Raw genomic sequence first — 15851 nt, forward strand, 5'->3', positions numbered from 1 at the left:
TTTCAAGAATTTTATATTTCTTTCCACTTATTCAGAATGGTAGCAAAAAAAAATCAAGGTCATTAAATCCCACAAGGATGATAGAACTGGATTTTTCAGCTTTCTTTAACATCTCTTTTGTCATCTTCTGGCTGAATCTTGAGGCAACAAGATGCTCTTTTGTCAGTACTGCAAGGTCAGGGTGTCCTTTGAAGGGTGAAGCAGACATCACTCTCTTGATACTAATAGAAATCATGTATAAAACCTGAAGGTTTGTCAATCTGTCCTGCTCCAGATATTAAAACTGTGTTTTCTTTATAGGTGTATCCACTGTTTGGATGATGAAGCTTGGTGAACTGCAGTTTGGCTTGGATTACAGTATTTCAGAAGACTTTTTGAACTTGCCAGGCAGCCCTCCCCCTAGACTTTGGAGACAGAGGAGCTTAGATTTATATTTCCAGTGTCACACAAGGAGAAAGGAGTTGGCTGCTTTGCCCAAGTAATGAAAATCAATGCTGTGCTACTCTTGGGAGAAAGAAGAAAAGCCTGGCATATAGATCTTGGTTTAGACAGATTTTGCCTGGGAAGAGCGTGCCTGGGGGAAGATACAGGAAGAAGGAGAAGAGGTGATGCTACAAGCCAGCTTCCTGATCCCCAGAGTGAGACTGAAGCTTTGAAAGAAGGTACAAAAAAACCAAAAAAAGGCAAAACATTTTCTTTCCTTCGCACCTCACTGAAATATCCATCAGACAAGAAGTGAGATGAGTAATGAGCCCATGCATTGAGTAGTTTCTCCTACTGCCCCCAGTCTCTGCTCTGTTCCCCATGCCACTTCCTGTGTCCTGCATCACCCATGCCTTGAGCAGGCTTTGTGTAAAAATCAGCAGCAAATCTCAACTGCCTTATCCAAGACTTAATTTTTTCAAGCATCTTTGCTCACACACACACACAAACGCACAGTTGTTGTTTCTGGAGGATGCTTGTGCCTTTAGGCCTGAGGAACTTGCTGCTCTGTTGCTGGCAGTGAGGATGACAAGTCCCTCACACTGTTTGCACTGCACTGCACTCCAGAGCAGGACAGTGATGTCTTTTTCAAACTGATAAGATACAGAGAGAACTGAAATGTATAGGCTTATCCCATTGCTTTGTCCAAAGCCACAAGAGGAGAAAGACAGAAAAAAGGGCAAAATTGCCTGTTTTCAATTTACTCCTTTGGGAACTGAAAAACATTGGTTGTGGCAAAGAAAGCTTGATTTAGTTTTTAGCTTCTTTCCTGCTGCACATGTCTTTCCTCATGAGCATGCATGCCTCTTCCCATGTTGGACCCTGGGCTCTGGAGTGCTGGAAGCATTCTTTGGAGGACAAGGCTAGCCAGGGTGGCAGAGATGTGCCAGACTTGGTCTGTTCTAGAGATATAACTCCATGGGCACAGGGGGCACACATCTTTGCTGCACTTGCTGCACTCTGTGCACTCTGAATGCTGTGTGGTGGTGAGGGTGGAATGGGTTCATCAGACTCTTGCTCTGAGTATGTGTGGTGTGTGTGATATTGCCATGAAGGCCATGCCAGTGTGTGCATACTGTATACATACCTATACTGTAATGGCAGTATTCCCTAATAAATTTGGCAACGATGAAAAATGATAAACTGAACTCCACTGAGGTGAAAATCCCCCCCTTTTATTCAGATCAGATATTTCCTGGCTGTCCCTCACTCTTTTGTCTCAGCAATGAGCTGGAAGGACCATCACTTTGTATTAGAGATTTTTAACCTCTGTGACTCATTTAGTTATTGGTTTAACTGCTGATTTTTCCAATGAGAATGCCAGTGATATGGTGATGGGAAGATACCACTGTCTAGGAAGCAACAATGGTTTCACATCTCTGCAGGGACTATGACTAAGTGTGTAGCTGCTACCTTTCTAAAGCAGATTTGAATCAGAGAGAGAAAATACTCAAGGTCTGGGTCTGCCCCAGTTCCTTGGAAGACACAAATTTAAGTATTTGTTCGTTAAGCCTAAGTTTCTGTTTCAGAGTGGATGTTTAGATTTTAGTCTTGCGTTTGAAATTTCCCCATTTAAAGACGAGGTGAGAAAATGTGTGATACACATTGAACAGCAGCCACACTGTTGAAGATGAAAGGGAGTGGAAGTGGCTGTACAGAGCAGAGTGAGACCATCTAGTTTGATATCTCCCTTGGTGATAGCTAAGAGAGGAAAGAGTATAAGAAAGAGTGCTCTAGGAATGAGCTTTCCTCAGCAGATCCTTGCAGAATCCAGTGGTTAAATGTGCTAAGTGTTTCTTGGGAGTGTCTTTTATGTTCATTTGTCCCCATGAATCAGATGTTCCTGCCATGCTTAGATTATGGAGCTCATTACTGTGAGCAACTCAAGCCATGCAGTTTCTGGCCCAGTATTGTGTTTATATGGATTAGCCAAGCTCACCTAAATTAGAGGTGCTAAGTTGGGTTTGGCCAGGGGACATCGCAGCACCTGGTGGGGTGATGGTCCTGCTCTAATGACCAGGAGATTGGAGTTCACCCTCAGTCCTGTGCAATTCTGTCATTTAACCCCTCCATTTTTTCCCCAAGTGGGATTTAATGAGAAGAACAGACCTTAGGAAATCCCTTGCAGCTCAGTCTTCAATCAGTCGTGTAGGACTGTTGTCATCTTGGTGGCTTGATGCTTAAAGGAGAGAGATACAACCCCTTGTATCTCACAGGAGCCTCTTCCAGGTCTCCAAAGAAGAACAGAGTGTAATTTGGCACTTATTATTTCATTGCATCAGCTTTTCTGGGTCTGGGAGTGCTCTTAGCACAAGCAAATAAATTACCCGTCTCATTTTGCTGCATGCACTGCAGCCAGCCATATGTTTGAGGCTGATAGAGATTCTTATCTCATGGGCTAAAATTACTGAATGGAGGATGACATTTCTTATCAAGGGCTTTGCTGAATCAGAGAGTGGCCCTGGCACCCAGCTCTGAGACACTGCTCCTTTTTGTCCAGCCTCTCAGCCCAGCAATAAATGGATTTGTGTCTGTAGGTCAAAGGTGCTTGTGTCAAGGTTTTGTTGCAGATGGAAGCTCTGAGGATTGTCCATGTGCCTGGGAGGATGTGGGATTGAGGAGGGGAAGTGGGACTGTTCATGTGACTAAAACAGGGCATCATAGAGCTGTGCAAATATATTTTCACTTAAAACTACTTGTATGCACAGGCTTCACATGCAGGGACTCTTTGCTCCCAAAGAGACAAAGGTTTTGCTTCTAGTCCTGTGGTGCAAAAAGCCATCCCCTCCTACTGACAGCAGCAGCTTTTCTCCAGACTTAGAGCTCGCATCTCTTCACCCTCCCACCTCTTTAAGGACAGGCTATTTTCTTTTCTCTCTTTCCATTTCTGGCTTTGGATGTTACCTGGTAGCCACTGATGAGTCAAGGGGTTGTCTGGGTTTTTATCAGGTAGGAGAGAGACAGAGAAGCTTCTCCCACCAAGACCAAGCACCTTCTTTTTGCCTTGTCTTTGCCTCTTAGAGCAGAACTGACAGCAAGGGATGTTCAGTTGCTGCAATGCATCTGGGCAAAGCTGTTGGTGGAGAGTGGGGGGGACTCTCCAGTGGCCTTGGTGAACTCCCCTAACTGAGCACTGTCCACAAAGGCAAGTTTGTTCCTAGGAGTCCTCCTGGGCATGAAGCAAGACTAGCTACACACCCAGCCACCCAAGCATGGTCAAACTTCCCATAAGAGGTTCCTAGGAAAGACATCTGTGAATTAGCATGTTTTTTCCTCACAGGAGGGTGTCTTCCACAGGAGAGTACTCTTGTAGTGTCTGAAGGGCTGGGTCATCTTCTCAGATCATAATAAATCTGGTAAAACATCAGCTGTGGTGGAGAGAGTTAATGTGCATCATCAGTTTCTTCTGTTAAGTGGTCTCAAATGAGTTTTTCAGTTTATCTGTGACCATGGCAAGGAACTTCACTTCCACTTTAATTACAAATATCCTCAAGCTGGCCTGTGGCAGCCATGCAGTGCACAGCAGGAGGTCAAGTCCCTGGTGTCCAGCAGAAGCCATTCTTTAGGTCAGTGTAAGAGTGGTACTGTGCCCAGTATGGTGAGGACATTGTGGCAGAATGGTGGGACATTGTCCCACTACTGCACCCTGCCTGGCTCAGTCCTGGCATGCTCTTGGAAGCATTGGACACATCTTTGAGTGAAGCTGCCCAGGGAAGACCACTTTCAGAGCCAAACCACCAGCACTGCTTTCTGCAGTGCCCCATGAGATGCCCAGAGATAACAGCCCTCTGTGGTGTGGCAGTGGGCCAAGGCTGTGCTCTCAGTGACTCCCTGGGGAGGCTCCTCTGCCATCTGCAGCAGCCATCAAGAAATGCTGGGGCTGATGGGTGCAGCATCCGCAAGGTTCCCAATCTCCCAGGCAGGTGACAGGGGTCAGAGAGCACCCTTCTCATGGATGGCACCTCTGGGGATGTGCAGCCATCTTCCTCCTCCAGAAACAGCATCCACAGCCTGATTTCCAGGTTTTTCTATGTCCTTCCTCCTGCTTGCAGCATGGGGGTCCCAGGCACCTGCAGGTGCTGTCACATGTGAGCTGCATCCTCCTTCCTTCAGACCTTTTCTCTTCACCATTTTCCCCCTGAATCATGCTGAGTCACCCTGACCTCAATGGAGCAACCCCAGGCCTGCCCTCATCCCCTGGCCCTGCTCCAGCAGTTGAGCAACCACTGCCCTGAGGTCATGCTGGGGTGGAGGTCTGCAGGGCAGTGGATGATCAGCAGTCCTTGGGCTTCGCTCCCCAGCAGTGTCTGCATGCCATCACACCACAGTCATGCTTTGCCCATTACCTGGCTCCTGCTGAAGTGGCTGTTTGTTGCCTGTTTGCCTTGGATGCAGTGCTCTCCTGTCCTGTGGGAATAGGTGGGACTGGGGAGGTTATGGGGACATGCTGTGTGAAGGGCTAGTGTCCATCTGAGGTGACCAGCTGGTAACTCCCAGCTGTAAACCTGGCCTGTTCAGCTGAGTGCCTGCTTTTAGTACAACTGCAAGATCATGTTTGATTTGTTAAAAGAAGGAGCAGAGGGGTTTCCTGCAGAGTGCATGCACTGTCTGACCATTGTCTCAGCATTGTGTCTGGCTGTGATTTCTGCATTGTTGCAGATAACCTTGGTGAGCTGGACTCTGGCAATGTACCCACAGTGTGCACCTTGCACACCCACCCACCCATGGGGTGCACCCTGTATGTGCACAGCATGCACCCTACACACTCACACTGAGCATGCTGCACACCCAGGACATGCAGCCACGGCACCATGGCATGTACCCCCACACCCAGCACACCCAGTCCGTGCACACTGCAAGCTTGTCCAGATTCCGTGCTGGGTGGCAATGCTTGTGGTGACAAGAACTCACATCTTTGGTTTCTGGCCTTTGCTTTCTGCTTTCTACCCAGCCTGAGTTTGCAGTTGGAAAATAAAAAAAAAACAAAACCTGTCATTTTATTTGTCAGCTGAGGTAATTTTTTTTCTAGAAGCTGCTAGGGCACAGTCAACCTGGAACCCGCAGCGCTCTTTCTAGAAACCATTATCTGGGTTAGACTGACACACATAATGAGAGGGTGGAAGTGGTTCTAACACATGGCTGGAGCACTGCTAGTGCCCAGTGTTGGTCCTGCTCTGCTGCAGCCGTGGGTATGGAGTGGCAGAAGCCCGTGCAGCAGCTACAGCTCTCTTGTTGGGGCTGCAGTTGGTGGTGACTGCCAGATGTCCCACATGCAGCTCTGGAGGCAGGGGAATGGGGACTGAACAGGCTACACTTCCAGATATTCCCAAATATTCATATCCATAAATCTGTTCATCATAGATGCTGCCAACCAGGTATGAGTTGTGGAATATAGAAGAGTCTCCAAAACTGCTCCATGCTCAGGGTTTCCCAGTACCATCATGGGCTTGTGCAAGCAGGGCAGGACAAGCCAGCAGAAATGCATCACACATGGGGGAAAGGCAGACTGGCTTGTTCCCTACCATTTTGAGAAAGCCAGAATGCATCTTTTAGAAGAGGAGTCTTCAGTAAAAGTACCTGGGAACCCCTCCTTTCTGACTTAGGTGTCTTGAAAACAGAGCCTGTTTTCAGAGGTGCTGTGGGCAAGCCCTGTGTCCTGCACCTTGTGCTTGCTCAAGCAAACCCTCAGTGCCAGCTTTTCCCCATCCAGTTTCTGTCCTCATGTCTTGTACTTGATTATCTTCCCATCTGATTTGTTACAGTAACAAGCAGCTCATTTAGGTAATTTCCATCTAGCTCTAATTAAGATTCTACATGCCTTTTAATTCCAGTGAAAAAAAGGGGTTCCTCTTGATTGCTTTTGAGTATGGGAGCGTGCAGCCAGGTGCCCTTGACTTCGGTAGTGTTTAAGAGCATGTGTAAGTGCTTTCCTGATCTGAACCAAAACTGCAGTAAATCTTGACTACTCTCAGCAGGAGTCTTTCATCTGCATGAAGCTCTGTAAGTGAAGGAAGCATTGGCAACCCTTGGAGCCAACAGAAAGAATGTGTAAATCCTGGTAAGGAGGTGAATTACCGTGGAGTTCAAAGCATGACATGATCCTTTATGTACTCTATCTTAGTTGTCAGGAGGGAGTTAGCTCTTAAAATGTGGTGCTGGGGATGGGGACTGAGTTATTTTGTGCTTGCTTTTGTGCTTTTGTGTTTTGGACTTTGCCAAGCATTCAGGAGGATGGGTGCTGCCCCATCACACAAACTCCAACTGGCTGAGCATTGTGGGAGGAAGGATGAAGCTGCTTTGGAGTCTTTTGTTTAGTTTGGTGCTGCAGGAGTAACTTTACAAAGCAGTCAGTCCATAGCTCAGGAAATATTTTCCTGCTGACCACATCTCTAGCTAGCAACTGCCCTCCCACTCTGGGAGTGAAGGCAGGAAGAGCAAAGTTCTAGTTGAAAGTCCTCCTTTTTCAAAATTAATCTGGATTTTATTTTTTTAAGTACTCAATTGCTGGGTTATTCTTTGAGGTATCTTTAACTGGGCTTTGCAGGGTATTTCATGTCTTTGGCAAACTTTCAAGAAGGAAGTGTCTTAGTGATGCTGTACAACTACAGAGGGCTGCAGAGGATGCAGGCAAGTGGTAGTGTCAGAAGGAAGGGATTAGAGGTCAAAATAAATGCAATTTATGCAAAGGCTTCATGAAGAAATTCAGCCTGATGAGGGCATGGAGCAGCAAAACACCTTCTTAAGGAGAGACAGAGCATCACTGCTTTGCTCGTGTGACATGGGGAAGGATCCAGCTCTCTTCCCCAGGGGATGGGCTGGTGCATCTTTTCCATCTCTAATGTCTCTGCTTCCTCATATCTGATGTAAATAATTTATAAGGCTCGAAACGTGATCATGGGGCCGTCTGTGCTGGAGGAAGATTAAAGCCTGGGGCCAGCAGTGTGCAGGAGACCTGGTACCTAATGCAGTGCCTGTTCTCCATGGGCAGTATGCCAGGTGAACAAGTGCTGGATTAGTGCCTGAGCCCTACCAGAGTCATTCCACACAGTCCTTTTGTTCTTTCCATGCCTTTTTCTATGTCTCCTTCCCTCCTCCACACCCCCCGCTGTTTTTTTCCTTTTTCTGGTCTTTTTTTTTTTTTCATTCCTCCTTCCTTTTTTTTTCTTTTCTGTTTTTTCCCCTCTTCTCCATTGTTTGCCACTATTCTGTCTATGAAAAGTCAGCATCTCTTTTTTGCAGGTAGTTGTATTTGGCTATAATTGAGCTGTGGGTGTTCTGACCACATAAGAACTAAACAAAGGGGTTGTCACTTCTGTACTAGTCTGGCTTCAACCCAGGGATGACAAATCTGTGTGGACAGAGAGTGGAAGTCTGTGAAGAGCTGTGCTGGTCGTGGGCTGAGAGATGACTTGGAGAGCCCAAGTGCAAGACCCTTGAATTCCGCCTGAGTAGCCGGTGAAAGTCAGATCTGTGAGGCAGAGTCTGGTGTGAATAACTGCAATAGAGCAACTACAGCACAGTTTCTCTGGCAGGTCCCAGGACAGTTGCACAGGTGTTTCAAACTTTCAGGAAAGCGACACAATGTAGAGACAAAACTTGCTGGTTTTGTTATTCCTTCACTTGGCAGACTTGCTCCTCACCTGGAGCTCCAGAGATGGAGGGAAGACAAATCAGAGTCTTCTAGCAATTCTGAAACAGCAGCCAGAGGTGTTGATCAAATAGACAAATAAATAGAGCCCCAACTCCAGAGATGGGCTCGCTTCCAGGAGAGCTGCTTTTATCTGCTCTGGTGTCCCAGTGGAGCACCTCTGCTGTGAGGTAAAACAGAATTTGGGTTGTTCAGCATAGAGAAGAGAAGGTTCTAGGAAGACCTTAGAGCCCTTGCCAGTACCTTAAGGGGGCTACAAGAAGGCTGGAAAGGGACTTTTTACAAGGGCATGGAGTGATAGGACAATAGGGAATGGCTTCAGACTGAAAGAGGCAGGTTTAGGTTGGGCATAAGGAAGCAACTTTTTACTGTGAGGTGGTGAGGCACTGACAACAGGCTGCCCAGAGAAGTTCTTGGTGCTCATGGCTGGAAGGGTTCAAGGCTAGACTGGATGGGGCTTTGAGTAACCGGGTCTAGTGGAAGGTGTCCCTGCCTGTGGCAGGGGGCCTGGAACTAAATGATCTTTGAGGCTCTTTTCCTACCCAAACCACTTGGTGATTCTGTAAATCCTGCAAGTTGTGATCTCCTGTTTCAGTTGATCCATTTGCATTATTTGAGAGGGAAGAAACGTTACATTTTCAGTCCATTCAGCAGCAGAGACAAACTTGTGCCAAGACACTGCTGGCAACTGCTGCAACTCAGAGGTGGCAGGTCCGGTAGAAGGGTGGAGGAATTACTCAGCCCAGAGCCTGAGTATAGCATCCCTTCACCTACACAGCTGAGCTGCATCAAAGCACCATAAAATGCCCTGGACAAATGTTAGTGAACCTACAGAAATATTCTCTCAGAATATCACTCCTCCGATTCTCCAGGGAAACAGGTCAGCCTACCAAATGCGACAGGAGTCAACAGTAATTACATTTTGTAAGGGGCATTTGCTGACTTAATCTCTCCATGGCTTTATCTTGGCATCTCTTGCTCTTTTTATGGAGACCTCATTTAAATGGGTAGTTGCTTGTCCCTGTGCCTGGGTGGCTGGTCTTGTCAATCCTCCTTGTGTCACTCATGGAAATAAATTGTAAATATATATATTTTTAAACTCAAGGCTTTCATTACATCATATTCAACAACACGGTCTCCTTTTTGTACCATCTCAAATTTATCCTTCAAATAACACATAATTTTTTAGTATCTTTTCAAAATGCTGCAATAATGTTATTGTAGACACAAGTATTGTAGCTATTTATAAGAACAGGATGCTCTCAGTTTCCTGGGACTGTACAGTATTTCCATTTTTTGGCTTCTCTTTGAGAATTGTGTAAACCACTCTTTATTTTCAGCAAAGCATCTGTTTTAGCTTCGCGATTACTTTGTCTTTTAGACTGAAAGGGGCCTCAGAGCGTTTTAACCTCCTGCTTCCCCTGCACTGTAATCCCCCCAGGGTTTGCCAGGCTCCTTCCCAACATGAATGGGGGGCCGGAGGGGGGAGCAGGGAAAGGGGGGATTCGCTTCCGATGAAGTCAGCTGGACTGTGTCCTGCGGGGGGGGAGCTGGGAAGGACCCTCCCATCCCTCATCCTCCATATCCTGCATCCCTCACCCCCCATCCTTCACCCCCCATATCCCCCATCCCTCACCCCCCATCCCTCATCCCCCATATCCTGCATCCCTCACCCCCCATCCTTCACCCCCCATATCCCCCATCCCTCACCCCCCATCCCTCATCCCCCATATCCTGCATCCCTCACCCCCCATCCTTCACCCCCCATATCCCCCATCCCTCACCCCCCATCCCTCATCCCCCATATCCTGCATCCCTCACCCCCCATCCCTCATCCCCCATATCCCTCATCCTTCATCCCTTACCTCCCATCCCTCATCCTCCATATCCCCCATCCCTAACCCCCCATCCTTCACCCCCCATATCCCTCATACCCCATCCTTCAGCCCCCATGTCCTGCATCCCTCACCCTCCATCCCTCATCCCTCATCCCTCACCCCCATATCCCTCATCCCCCATCCCTGCTCCGTCGCTCAGGACGCTGCCAGTGCCGGATTAGGCAGCGCAGCCCTGAGCTCGGAAGCCAGTGGTGACTTCACTCCCCTGCCGCTGACCTCCTCATGGGAAGCTTTTCCCAACAGGAAGATGCATGAGGTTGTTAAATACTTCCCAATGTCTGGCTGGAGTTTCCCCTTTCCTAATTTAATTTCACTTTGCTTGTGATTTAGGTGATTATTTAAGGAAAGGAAAAAATCACTTTTTTTGACAGTTTATTTTTTTTTTTTTTAGTTTGAAACATCTTACTACTCTACTTTTAAGTAGATAAAAATCCTTTGGTGTCCCACAGGTGGAGTGGATATTGGCTTTAGAGAGCATCTCAATCTCCACAAATTGCTTTATCCCAAAGTAAAGGGATATTTTAGAAAAAATTAGGTCATAGGTTAAAAAAAAAAGAAGTGTGCTTGAAAAGGAAGGCTGCACCAGGCATGTCTGTTCTTTTTTCCCACGGTCCCATAACTTTGTGCTGCTTTCTTTTCATGTTTCCATTGGTGGTTTGTGGAGTTCAACCCCTGAGCACCCATCAGCAGCACAGACCCTCAGTGCTGGGCAGTCCTCATGTGTCTGCACAGGTCCTGGGCTGCAGCAGATCTGCAGCTGAGTTCCTGTGAGCAGCAAAATGCAGAAGAGTGGGTCATCCCTCCTTCTGCTGTGGAGCTCTGTGGGAGATAAAACACCTCACCCAGACCCAAGGAGGGTTATGGCATGGTAAAGCTGGAGTTTGAAACCCTGCTGAAGTTCCAGCTCCTCTGCCTTGGGCTAGGTCTTCTCCCAGGGCTTCTGGAGCTCAGTGGGGAACTTGGGCTGAATTGGGCCATGCTTGGCTCTTGAAGCAACTTTGAGTTGCATTGAGCTTCTGCTCTTGAGGGTGGTAAAGGAATTTATGTCCACTAGAATACACGACAGGTGGCAGAAGCCTTGAGAAATTTGGTACCATGAGAGCAAGGAGGAGTCAGTGAGCCTGCTCTTCATTCCTGTGTCTCTTCCTTCCCCTCTCCATCCTTCTTCCTGCTTGGCACTCTGCCTCTGGGACTCAACCTCCATTTAAGGGGGTGCCACCACCCCTCCTGGTCAGGAAGCCAATTGTGCAGCTGAGAGATTCTGATTTTTGGAAGCCCTGTTAGATGCTTTTGTTTGCTCATCTCGGAGATTAAGCGTGGGAACAGTTGCAGCCTGAGATGCCAGTAGCTGACAGTTGCATCTGACATATATTTCAATTTTTGTTATCTTCTTGCAGCTGTTTTCACAACACATATGAAAGGTCCACTTATCTCACTCCTTCCATGGTAGAAAAGGCTAAAGAAAACATTCCTGTTTGTTTGTATTGAAACTGGTATGGTTTGTGGCTTTTATGTTTTCTTACAGTGTTTTTTTTTTGTTGTATGTTGTTGGGGTTTTTGTTTTTTTATAATCTTGAACTCTTGAGCAGAAGGTAACAAAACACTCAAGGGCAGAGTCTTATCTCTTCTACATCACTGTGAAGTAGAACTGTCACTGACCATGGGATTGCATTGTCTCATTTCAGAGGTATGCCCTCTGTTTTAAATAAATAGATGAATCCCTCTGCAAATGCACATTAATTTTCCACTCCTTTTTCTTACTCACTAAGGTATGTTACATTGTAGTTATTAGGAGTCATGCAGATCTCTTATAACACAGCAGTTGCATCATTATTAAAGACCTTTTGCTTTTATTCTTTGTAGAAACAGAGGGATAGATGTAGAGGGGTGAATTTGGCATCCTGGAGCAGTGCATTGATCCACACAAATAGAGCTTTGCATGTATGGACCAGGGGTTGCACACATCTCACTATCCTGCATGTAGCCAGCAGCACTGTGATGTTTCAAGGAAAGCTGGAAGCTGGGGAGATGGAGCCTGTGTGCTGCCTGCAGGGCTGGCCAGGTTTGGCACTGGGACACAAGCTCTGGCTCCTTCTGTCCTTTCCTTCTGATGGCTGGTGTAGTCTCCTGCTGTTCAGGAGAGGTTCTCCAGCACAGCAGTGGTATTTGTCCAGCCTAGAAGGGTAGTCAGGGTCTTGTTTGCTTTTGTTATCAGATTGGGAGGCTGCAGATTGGGGGATGGAAGAGCTTGATTTCTCATGTGTGTGCTCTCAGGTGCTTGTCTGGTGGGGAGGCAGAGGGGTTTATGATGTCATTACAAGTCTTTGTGTCTCTGGTCATTAGCTAGATGCAAATCATAAGATTTCTAAATTGGCAAAAGTTTGCATGGAATAGGTGAGTCAGATGCTTCCCCCTTTGCAGTGGTCTTCCTGTCTGCAGATCGGTGACGGGCACTGAGGGCTTCGCTTGCCACTCTGCTCCAGCAGCTCCAGGTCAACTGGAAATCATTTCCAAAGGCTGCATTCCTTTGATCAGTGACTAGTGAACTCAGGTATTTAAGGTAAATGTTACAGCTTTCTGGGAACTGTCACCTGAGTTGCCACATAAATGGCATGAAATTATTGTCACGGAGCCAGTTGGGCTGACACAGGAATATTTTCCACTTGTGTGGAGATACAAGAGAGGACCTGTCATTGCTCCTGGATGCTGAGGAATTCAGCCTCTCAGCCTTTCTGAGAAGAGATTTTCCTGCCTGCTTTTTAAACTGTGAAAACAATATACACAGATGAAGAGAATTTCCCGAGATCATGTAGGATGCTGCTGCGCTCCAGATCAGAATCGTCATCTTCCGTGTCCCAGTTTTCACTCCATCTATTAATACACCACGCTATTTTTAGCCCTCTAAGTATCCACGTTGTTTGTAATTAGCTTCCCTAATAACTGCTCTTCCATACGCTGCAGGACCCACCAGCGGAGCAGCATGCTTTTCCGAGCCAAGTTAAATACAAGGGTGGCTAATAAAAGGCATCCGCGTTTCCACTTGGTTGCTGCTGAGCAGGCACGTGTCCTTGTAGCTCTTGTGATCAGTCAGCTGCCTAAACACAGCTCCTGTACTTGGGTTGAGGACGAGGTGTTGCTTCTCAGGGTTTCCGGGGCGTTCCCTTGCTGACCTTTCAAGAAAGTGAAGAAGCTCGGTCTCTCCCTGGTGTGTGCTGAGTCAGGGCTGCTGCTTTCGAAGAGAGGCAGCATCTCGCAGTACCTGCAGCAGGAATTTAATTAATGGCTGCAAACATCTTAGGTGATGGCTGCATTTACGCCCCAAGAGAATTACTAGTTACTGGAGGGAGTGGGAGGTGCACTTGGAGCAGCTGCTTGGAGCTGAATGACCAAACCAGATGCAAATCCAGCAGATGACTGCAGAGGAAATGATGCTGAGCTGCAGTTCTCTTGAATTCCATCACTGACTGCAATTTTGCTCCATTAAATACACAATTGCTTCACCAGTACCAGCACAAAGGTGCTACCTAAGCAAACAGACACCTTAATAGTTAGGAGGAACTGAGTGTTTTCACAGTTTGTTTTAAGAATCCAATCTCTGAGTTTCCAAGCCCAAAAATATGGAACCCAGGAATTTTCTCTAGGAGGAGCTGGATGACTGCAGTGCTGCATCGCCTCACTGCATGCTTGCTGTGTGACTTTTGCACCAGCTTTGTGTACAGCAGCAGCTGTAGGGACAGCCAAACGAGCTCCCCATGAGAAGGGCCCACGTCAGAGGGTAATTAACTCGAGAGCTGTGACCTCTTGTGAGAGCGCTGCTCGGTTGCCTCCAGATCTGCAAGATCTGTGTGAACGTCACCCTCTTTTGCATGCAAGGTTTTTTTTTGCTCTCCCTCTTTGATATAAATATATCGAGATAGTTATCTTTAACTGTGCACACACGCATGCAAGCCAGGCTGAGCACTGGCACAAGCCATGTGTGCTTAAACCAGCGGTCTTTATTCAGGCAAAGCCCCTGTTGATTTTTCCTTGCTTCTGTAAATTCCAGAGCCTTGGTCCAAAGCTGGAAGCACACATTTGTTTGCCTTTGCTTTGTAATACAGATGAGCAATCCTTGTCATACAGCTACGCTTATTTACCAGTGGAAATGTGCAGAACTGTGATAGGTTTCTACGTAGGTTATTATTGATTTTGTTCTTTTTATTCCTGCAAAACTGGCCAGGCTAAATGCTATATTACACCAAATAGACCTCTCTTCTCTTCTTTTCTTTTTCTTTTTTTTTTTTTTCTCTTTTTTTTCTTTCACCAAAAAATGAAAATGCTCTTTTCATTTGCAGGAATCTCCTAATTTGGGTCTAATATTATATCACACATGCTCCAAAGCACTGACAGGGCTAGATTACATCTGTGGCCAGTTCAGTTCCTACTCAACATTTTATTTGCATCTTGGCAAGGAAATATTAGTTTTTTCCCCTCTTCCCTGTGTACCAATTTCATATGAAATGCATGTTTAGACATTTTAAAGGCAATTTTGATCATACAGCATAGCTAAAACAAAAAATGCTAAACCCAGAATTAAAAAACTCCAGTAGGAGCTCAGAGGAGAACCTAGAAAAACAGGAGGGTTTCTCAGAGGAAAGTCATCTTCCCAAGAGTGCTTACTGAGTCCAGTTCTTGTGTTCTTCAGATAAATTCAGATGGGAAGAGGTGGACAGGAAGAGCTGGGATGGGAAAGCCTGGAGCAGCAGGTTGCTTGTTCAGCCCGCTGCTGATGTATCAGGGAGGAGATGAATGCTGATGCTTCAGGAACAAATGGATCTCACCTCTTATGGTGGTAATTAGGCTGAAGATAAAAAGAAAGTTTCTAATTTTTGAGGAAGCTTTTTAACAAGACTGTTGAGATTAAGGTGTTTGGTTTGTTTCTGAGCAGGATTATGTGTTTGCCTGAGGTGTATTCCTATGGAGTTCATGCTTCAGGGAGGCCCTTCTCAATCCCATTAAAAGAAAAAGGAAGAAAAATGTGTATATGAAAATAAGTTTGAGGTTTCAGGAGAGATTAAGTTGGCCTGGTTTTATTTCTAAATGGCTGTCCCTATACAGAGCCTGTGGTCCAGTGAAGGACCAGAAGTCAGTTTTATTTCAGGGCTGATAAAATCTAGTGCTGAGAATGGCTGTGTGAGGCTGTGGTTATGTGGCTCTTTCCACCTGGTGTGAGTGTGCCCATGCACAGGGGTTGGTCCTGCTGTCTTTACTCTCTCATACTGATTTCTGTCCCATCCCTGGTGGTGCCTGGGTGCATGGGATCTTGCAGCACTGCAACACTGATTTGAACAAAATTTAACCCAGAGAAAAAACAGTCTGGCTTGTTCTTGATTGTGTCAGTTCCTGCACGTGTCTGACAAGAGCCTTTGTCCCCAGGGCAGGCAGGGAAAACAGAGCTCACCCTGAGCAGTGCTGGGGGAGTGTGAAATGGGAGCAGTGGGTCCCAGTGTGAGAGGGGAACATGGACCTGTTTTAGCAGGTCCAGAAGAGGCATGGAGAGGATCAGAGGGCTGGAGCATCTCACCTGTGAGGAAAGGCTGAGAGAGCTGGGGTTGTTCAGCCTGGAGAAGAGAAGGCTCTGGGGAGACCTTAGAACACGTGTTCCAAAGGGGCTACAAGAGGTCTGAAGGGGGACTTTTGACCAGGACATGGAGTGATAGGACAAGGGGGAGAGGCTTCATACTGAAAGAGGCTGGGTTTAGTCTGGACATGAGGAAGAAATTGTTTTATCATGAGGGTGGTGAGATGCTGTAGCAGTTTGCCCACGGAAGTTGTAGATGCCC

At 46.7% G+C, this 15851-nt stretch overlaps 1 long non-coding RNA gene across 2 annotated transcripts in view; it reads left to right on the top strand.

Annotated features, from left to right (window-relative positions):
• Positions 1 to 656, top strand: part of LOC117001872 — a 55195-nt gene extending 54539 nt beyond the window's left edge. For both annotated transcript variants that reach the window (XR_004419173.1, XR_004419174.1), the window contains exon 3: positions 301 to 656. This is a non-coding gene — a long non-coding RNA (uncharacterized LOC117001872). The remainder of the gene's footprint in view (positions 1 to 300) is intronic.
• The last annotated feature ends 15195 nt before the right edge of the window (positions 657 to 15851 follow it).

The sequence above is a fragment of the Catharus ustulatus genome, chromosome 1, assembly GCF_009819885.2.
Source record: "Catharus ustulatus isolate bCatUst1 chromosome 1, bCatUst1.pri.v2, whole genome shotgun sequence".
Classification (NCBI taxonomy): Eukaryota; Metazoa; Chordata; class Aves; order Passeriformes; family Turdidae; genus Catharus; species Catharus ustulatus.